At 40.9% G+C, this 9158-nt stretch overlaps 1 long non-coding RNA gene across 1 annotated transcript; it reads right to left on the bottom strand.

The window, feature by feature from the left end:
* Positions 1–5321: 5321 nt before the first annotated feature.
* Positions 5322–9142, bottom strand: LOC111865250. The gene is made up of 3 exons (XR_002842949.2): positions 8860–9142; positions 8077–8244; positions 5322–5361 (listed from the first exon to the last, which is right to left on the bottom strand). It is a non-coding gene; the product is annotated as an uncharacterized LOC111865250 (long non-coding RNA).
* Between the last annotated feature and the right edge of the window lie 16 nt (positions 9143–9158).

Raw genomic sequence — 9158 nt, 5'->3', positions numbered from 1 at the left:
GTCTAATATTTCTTTATCAGTTAAAAAGTCAGTGTCAGACTGTCATATAATTCTTTGTATATCACTTTTATTTTGCGTCTTGGAAGAGGTCTAAATCCCCTGAGCCAGTATTACTTTGTGAGTAAAAAGCATCTTCATCACTGTGACTTTTGGTATCAGTGTCGGACTGGCACTCTTTTCGATTAGTATTATAATTACTTTGCATCACTATTTTGCGAGTATTACTAATAGGTGTGTGTGTCGCTTTGTTAATCAACATAATTTATTCGATTTTGCTAGAAAACCCCCTCCCCCAAAATGATTCTTCAATCGCACAAGGCGAATATCACGGTAAGTGGTGTTTCTTGGGGGGAGGCCAAGGTTACCTGGGGCCCAAATGAGTTGACTGGAGGTGGAACATTCACAACACTGGCCAACCAAAGGGAAACAAAGACGTCATGCTTTTCACTAAATAAGAAAAGCAGGAGCACACTCTTCTATTGTAAAAAGTGTGATGTTGCTCTGTGTGAAGCTGACTGCTTCGAGAAGTTCCATGTGCTTCAGAGTGTGTGTGTATCGTAAACTGTGAAGTGACGCAGTTCAAACTCTTGTACAGTCTGAACAAAATATTATTGTATATAGTGTGATTATATTTACAATATCACCATGATTCATACTTCTGCATGTGTGAAATGGTATTGGGCACACCACACTGTGTAGAAGCAGGAGTACATAGGTACATAAAATGTATACAGAAGTATGCAGTCTACACAACAATATTCTATATTTAAAGCAAGTAGACACTATCATATCAACATTTGGTTTTATTGATGCTACATGTTTTAACCCTTCTAATGGGTCACCATTAGGCACACAATGATACCAGACTCAGTTGGTGAACTGCATTTAACAATTTGCAACTAATTCTTCAATAAGGATCCATATTGTGCACTTGAGTGTTTTTAAATATAGAAATTGAATCTATCAGTTAAAATTTTAAAATACTTAAACAACAGAATTTAAAAATTATCAACTAAAGATTAAAACATAAAAATTACAATTGTACTACAATGGAAATATTTTTTGATATCTCTTTAAAACTTTGTGAACGCTATGCGTTGACGTGACTGTTTGGTGGTAGAAGTGACTATAGTGAGGGGCACCTGTGTATTGGGGTCTTCTCTCATGAGTTAGGTCATGTGGTCTTGACCTTACCATATCGTCTTGTGGAATTTATGCTTGTTATTCTGTATGTCACCCAACGGGTTGTTTATTCAGAGTGATCTGTAACAGTTTTTTAATTATTATAAGGAGAAGCTTGTGAATGTTTTTAAACTCATTGTTAGCTTACCATATATTTGATTTTCTTATGATGATATGTGTATGGGCTGCTCCCTGTGTTGCTGTGGTTATGCTAGAGCGGTTCAGTCTAGACTACTTGTTTGGGGGGTATCTGTATATGTGTATGGGCTGCTCCGTGTTGATGTTGTAACCGCTCACCTCTTTTGGGCCCTTTACGTTTTGCGCCACGCTCTTACCGTCCTCCTTGAACCTACATTGTGCTCCGCTTACCACCGTCCTCCCTCTTCTCCTGGATGTCGAGAAATTAGGTGGGAAGGGAGAAATGTGATTGTCGGACCTGGTATGCGAGAGCAGGTAAAGACGGGAGTATTTGGGTTCTGTTCAGTAATTTGTAGAGCTGAGTTCCTATCCCAGGTCTTATACGGGTCTGGCTCGGGCAGGGCAGGAAGAACCTTTCACTACAATCACCACACACCTCTTTAGACCGTTGCACTTAGTAGTCCTTTAATTCCCTCCCTTAATGAATACAACTGAATTTATTAGTACACTTAATTTGAACTCTACTTATAATACTTTACGGAAGGGCCGTAGTTGTAAATTTTGTGTCCGACTTTGCCGAAACTTGTATGAAGACTCCTCCAGGTGGAATCCCCTCTCTCTGAATCCTGAGGTCCATGAACCCCAGACTCCAAGAGAAATCCACTCCTCCAATTCTGCCATTGGTTAAGTTTTCAAACTAGGAGGTGCCCTAAATTTTGAATTCCCAATCACGTTGCTTTGCTATGTGATTCTGGCAGATGCTGACCTGACGCTAAGGTTGACAGCCCCTTGATGCATTACGATCAGGGGATGAGGCTCCGGCCGTCCCACTTTTAAGTTATCGCTGTCCCAAGCTGTCAGCTCTCAAATTCTCAAAGACTTTCCGACTTTGCTGAAACTGCCAGAATTCCAGGAAAGTACCAGATGTTACTTCCTGTCCACATAGCAAAACTTGAACTATGTCCCTTCTGCGTGTAAGAGCTGGCTATCTGCCAGATCTCTTTGTTTGTAATTTGCAATCTTAACTTAATACATATTTAATTAACACACAACAGTCCTCCAGTCAGAATGAACGGTTACAATGTTGTCACTATGCTGTAGCGGTTCGGTCTAGACAACTTGTTTGGGGGGTATCTGTATATCTGTATGGGCTGCTCCCTGTGTTGATGTTGTCACTATGCTGCAGCAGTTCAGTCTAGACTACTTGTTTGGGGGGTATCTGTATATGTGTATGGGCTGCTCCCTGTGTTGATGTTGTCACTATGCTCTAGCAGTTCAGTCTAGACTACTTGTTTGGGGAGTATCTGTATATGTGTACAAGCTGCTCCCTGTGTTGATGTTATCACTATGCTGTAGCGGTTTGGTTCAGACTACTTGTTTGGCGGGTATCTGTATGTGTGTACGAGCTGCTCCCTGTGTTGATGTTGTCACTATGCTGTAGCAGTTCAGTCTAGACTACTTGTTTGGGGGGTATCTGTATATGTGTTGATGTTGTCGCTATGCTGTAGCAGTTCAGTCTAGACTACTTGTTTGGGGGGTATCTGTATATGTGTACAAGCTGCTCCCTGTGTTGATGTTGTCACTATGCTGTAGCAGTTCGGTCTAGACTACTTGTTTGGGGAGTATCTGTATATGTGGGCATGTCTGTGTAGAGTCGAGTGGTATGAGGTAGAGGGGAGGATACTGTGAGTGGCTGAAGAGATACGGAAAGGGGTGTGGTTATCTGGTGTGTGTGTGTGTGTTTTTTCACTAGAATGTCGAATATGGGATTATGTATTTCTGTAAATGTATCGTTCATCTGTAGACCATTCTTCATTATGTATCACATATATAAGATGTTTCTAATGTGTTGAGTTTGCGTCCTTCCTTTATATATAATACTTTCATAGTCTGGTCCATCGTGCCAAATGTATATCCAGCTTCCAAAATGTGTTATGTGAATATAAATATAAATGCCATCAGGACTAATAAATAACTTTCTAAATTCATTTTTGTAGTTGGTTTCTAGAGTGTATCATTGAAGATGAGACTGATCCACAACTGACATTAATTTCTGATGAGCCATGGGTTCACTTGCAGTGATACAAAAATACAAGAAAGTTTTGCTACTGGAATTCACAGAATCCACATCTAACCCATGAAGTATGGCTCCATCCAGTGAAAGTTGGAGTCTGGCATGCTGCAAGGGGAAAGAGGATTGCTCTACCAGCATTTTTTAACAGAGAAATTAACTGTGAAAAAAATGTACAGGTCATTCTGACAATTCTTTCGAGTTACAAAAGAAGAAAGACTCTATGACTGGTTTCAGCAAGACTCAGCTACTGCCCACATTTCACGTATATCTATGCAGGCTTTGTCTGATAATTTCTGGGACAGAAATATCAGCACTGGTGTTTGACAGGCACATTCACCCAACCTTTCATCTGTGGTTCTTTGCAGGTAAGTAAAAGAAAAAGCTATCCTTGTACCAGGCCATGAAGGCCCATAGAGTTGTGAGACGCTGAGGGTCCCACACTATCTAGACAATCGGCTCAAAGATGGCGGTAAGGTTGTCAGCCTGACACGCCAGTGACGCTTTACTCCCCAGGAAAATTATTTAATTAATTCCTGGTACTCATTTCTGTTAGAGGCTGAGTAAACACCAGGGCCTAGTATGGCTGGAAGGATCAGGTCAACTGAAAAAAATCCAATGACCTCATCGGGACTTGATCCCACAACCTTCCGGCTTGTAGCATAGCCCCTCAACCAACTACACTACCTTGTGCCCCGGTTCTTTGCAGGGCAAAGTTTAAAACAGTACACCTCACATGGAAGAACTAAAAACAATATTCACAGGGAAATTGCAATAATTCTGGCACAACAGCTTTAAGGGTTAATCAGAGCCCCTTCTGCTGCTGCAAGGAATGTCTGCATGTAGAGGGACAGCATTTTCAACAAATTCTGTGACCTATGAATTGTATACTTCATTCCAAATGTTACTGGCCACAGCCATACTGATACACTGGAAAAATCTGTATGCACCTTGCAGCCAGCAGTGCATCAGTCGCTATGAACTGGCCGAAAAAAGTAAGAACTTCCATCTATATGTAGATGTAGAAATTTTCTTTGATGTTCATTAATAGCTTTATTTGCTGTTCAAATACATCCATTGTAGATTCCACTTCACCACAACTGCGTCTATATTTTAGGATGTGTTGCCAATGCCAATTCTTCACTATTCCTTTCTACACCTTGTACACATTCTCTGTATCTAATGTTTAGTCACCTTTCTGTCTAAGAGAAAACAACAAAAAAACCTGTCATGACAACCAATCCCCCGACAGCAGGTACAGGGGCAACTCCAACGGTATCTTATATATTAAATTTACTTCAAACAAAGGGCAACAGGCAACACTTGTTTATAACCTGTCAAACATTATCACAAATCTTTTAGAGAATTTTTAATTATCCTGTTACAAATCCTCAACACAATGACACCTCTATGTTATTACATGGATACAGACTGCATGGGAGACAGAAAACAAATGATAAAGTTCAGCATTTATAGATCCTGGGAACCCTATGATGTAGTACCAAAGCACTGCTTAGTGGATTGGACAGACAAGGAAAATGTGAAGGATTGTTCCTGCTATGGAAATTACCGCAAACATTCAGTTTACACAAGTTCTATATTAGATCTGTTTAACGAAAATGGGAGTGGTATATCACACACAACATTCAAGGTACTACAGCCATAAAAATAAGATAAAAACTTTCAAAATCTAGTCAACAGCACAGTGGAGTTGTTTCGTGTTCACAGAGATGGATATCAGAAAGATAAGAGGCATTTCTGCATATTTGTGTCATCTGCCTAACAGTGCACATACAGCTCACCTCAGGTTCAGCCTTTATTTCTGGAAATGTTATTGGGACAGGATCCTCTTCCTCTTCTGCATCTGAGACTGCCTCAGCTTTTATATTCATGGCCTGACTTGCATCATGAGGTGTTGGGTATGTCTCACCATATGGACCCATTAAAGCGTTCTCCAAATTTGTACAGTTCTGTAAAAACAATCACATCCTTCTCAGAAATGGATGCACAATACCACATGTTAAACAGCGTATGCTCTCCTTGCTATGGCTGTTTCTCATCACATCTAACTCATAAGAGCTCTTTTGTACAGATGTTCTTCTCTATAGCTATCATGATCACTAAAAAGTACTCGGTTCATAGCTCAGTGATCTTCCTGACAAACTAACAGTCACTGTGGCAGTACAGGAAATATCTGCTTTATTGGTACCTGAAAACATCATAATGAAGAGCTCCACAACTTGTAACCTTCGTTCACCAAGCATAATTATATGATCAAGTCAAGGAAGATGAGATGGGCAGTTCATATAGCAGGCAGGGGGGAGAAGAGGAATGCATATAGGATTTACTGATAAAGCCAGAAGGAAAGAGACCACTAGGAAGGCCTCCGCACAGATGGGAAGACAATAGTTAAATGGATCTTTAAGAGACATAGGATGGGTGGTGTGGACTGGATTCAAATGGCTCACGATTGGGACTTGTGATGTGTTCTTGCTAACATGTCAATAAACGTTCAGGTTCTATACAATGCTGGGAAATTCTTCAGTGGTCAAGCAACTGATGGCTTCTGAAAGATTCACTCAGCGCCCTGTAGTTAGTTATGGTACCTAACTGTGCTCACACATGTTCATCATGGCTCTGTATCCTAAGGCAAACAGACCCAGTACAAATGCAATTTACTTTTAAAACCCATCTTAATAGCATCTCCCCATCTGCACTTAGGTCTCCTAAGTGGTCTGCTTCTCTTAGGTTTTCCCTCTAAAACTTTGTATGCATTTCTCTCTGTTGCATGTGCACTTTTAAAATTAATTCTTTTTTAATTCGCTTAGTGGGGGGTGGAGTCCAACTGGGTCCACTTGGCATGGCAGCCACTGTGACGCTGATCATTCTGAGCCCTTATTTATTTGGATGATTATAGATGGCCATGACATTTATTTCTAATTAATTCTCAGTAATTTTAATTTCAAAAGTCTTATGTTTTGATATTACTGGAAATGTATTGTGATCTATAATATCGTATTTCATTGTCTGGGACGTGCAATACGGTGTTTATGTTGAAATTTTCTAGATTCTGGTAGAAACAAGAAGTCCGGAGTTATGACATTTACGATCAGTCATAAATTTAGCTCGGGTACAGGAAACTGGACGCGCCTAAAAGGAAGGTCAGTGAAAAGGACAGGTCAGAGCTTGTTACAGTTGCCTGTGAATAAGGGCCAGTATGACTGGGTTGCCTCGTTCAAACTGCCTTATGGAAGATGGGATGAAATGTATATGTCCACACCATGGAGAATTCGAATTCTTTCAAATTCCCGGCGTGGGGTGTGCAAGCCATTCCACAAAAAAAGAGACTTTCACCATATTCCGAAGTGAACGGACATGACCCTTGCACGCTCCGAGACATAGCTTGCAGATCGTGTAACGCTATAACTTAAAGCATAAGGATACATAAAATTAACAGTGGTTTGGAGAACAAAAAGGTGAATAAACGTCAATTGGATCAACTCCCAGAATACCGTTTTCTTCGGCATCGCTACCCTGAGACTCATGCAAACCGACCCAGCTAGTTTCCCGTACCTATACAGACCTTCCTTAGTTTGATCTGTGAGGACAACTTCCAGTGGCCATCATACACTGTCCTAAGGTGGAAACAGGTATAGCAGGGATAACACCATTCCGATTGAGCTGAAATTTAAACAAAAGGCGAGCTGGAAAAGAGTGGTGTTAACTGATTGGCCTATTGTAGCCTCCCCCGGGTGATTATGATGATGGAGAATTTGGTGGAATGAACAATGGCACGGGAAACCGAAGTACTTGGAGAAAACCTGCCCTAGCGCCACTCTGTCCATCACAAATCCCATTTGACCAGACCCGGGATTGAGCCCGGGCCGCCACGGTGGGAAGCCAGTGATTAACTGCTTCAGCTATGGCGCGGCCACTTGCATGTGCACTACATGACTTACCCACATCACTCTCCTTGAACTCATTGCTCTCGTATATAAGTAAGTAGGTAAGTAGGTAAGTAGGTAAGTAAGTAAGTAAGTAAGTAAGTAAAGGTATCCCTGTAACAGGCCGTGGAGGCCCATAGGGTTGAGATGTGTTGAGGTTCCCACATTTTCTAGACAACCGGCTCACAGATGGTGGCAAGGTAGACAGCCTTATGTGCCTGCTGCCCTTTACCCCCAAGAATATTCCAAGAACATTCCTGGTACTCATTTCTGTTAGAGGCTGAGTTGACTCCAGGGCCACAGTGCGGCTGGAAGGATTGGGTCAATTGAAAAATCCAATGACCTCAGTGGGACTTGAATCTGAGACCTTCTGGCTAGTAGCATAGTGCCTCAAGGTTCTAATAAGTGTACCAGTAACCAACTGTGAACAGTTCTGTGACTACCCAAGGATTTTTGCTATAGAATTTCTCTCAAACATTGTTCCATTTATGCAAAATATAATTTCATGTGCATTTGAACTGCTTAAAAGGAAAAAGAAGTGGTAAATCACAAGCAGCATACATTCAACAAACTATAACTGTTTAGAGACACTTCAGAAAAAGGTCTTCAAAGGTGAGTCAGCAGCACAGTGGAGCTGTCCCATGTGCACAGACAGACAGATGGAGATGAGAAAGACAACTGAAATTCCTGCCAATCTGTGATATCTACCTAATAATGGACATACACAAGCATACAGCAAACCTCAGGTTCAGCCTTTATCTCCTGAACTGTTATTTGCACAGAATCTGCTTCCTCTTGTGCATCTGAGACTTCCTCAGCTTTTATATTCATGGTCTGGTTTGCATCATGAATTGCTGCGTATGTCTCACCATGTGGACCCACTAAAACCTTCTCTGACTTTGTACAATTCTGTAAAGGCATCACATCTTCTATAAGTCATGGCTGCACAACACCCTACATGAAACAATATATGCTCTCCTTGCTGTAGCTGTTTTTCATTACATCTAACCCATAACAGCTGCTCTGTACAGATTTCTTCTCTAGACTTCATAATCTCAGGAAGTGTTAAGTTCATAATGCAGGGACCTTCCTGAGAAACCTGTGGAAGTACAGACAATACATATCTGCTCTTTATGGAACCTAAGGACTCTTTACTGTGTTCACACATGCCAATCATGACTTTGCATCCTGACACAGACCCAGTCCAAAACCCCCATATTTGTACCTTTAAAAAAATTCATCTTCACAATTGTCTCCCAAGTGGTCTCATTCATTCAGGCCTTCTGTCAAAGTCTTTGTACACACTTCTCATTCACATGTGACCTACCCATATCACTCTCCTTGAACTGATCCCTCTCCCACATAATAATGCAAAGTGTTATAATATGAAGAACCAAGTAAACTCCCCAGATTGATTATAAAAACTAAGACAAGCTTGGCATAAAAAGTTTAGTGTTTCAAGATATGAGAATTGAGAGACGACAATAAAATTCTTATCTGTACACACAAGCACAAAACACTCACCATCCTTTCTGTCACAGCAGGAAATGTTTCTTCAGTTCTCTGTAAGAGAATTCTCGACACTCCTGCTGCAAGAGAAAGCAGAATCTTTCATAACCTTGAAACTTCACTTTATCACACATGATGCTTTGTGGGTGGCAAACTAATCGATTTACAAGAATCCTAGTGATATAACATCATATTTCTAACAGGGTACCAGTACCTAGCTCTGAATATTTGCCATGTCTGTAAGGAAACATACTAATTGTTATGCACATACACTGACGTGGATTTCTTTGTTCTCACAGCAGAGACCGGAATAG

The sequence above is a fragment of the Cryptotermes secundus genome, unplaced genomic scaffold (assembly GCF_002891405.2).
Source record: "Cryptotermes secundus unplaced genomic scaffold, Csec_1.0 scaffold747, whole genome shotgun sequence".
Classification (NCBI taxonomy): Eukaryota; Metazoa; Arthropoda; class Insecta; order Blattodea; family Kalotermitidae; genus Cryptotermes; species Cryptotermes secundus.
This window is presented reverse-complemented; position numbering and strand designations above follow the sequence as displayed.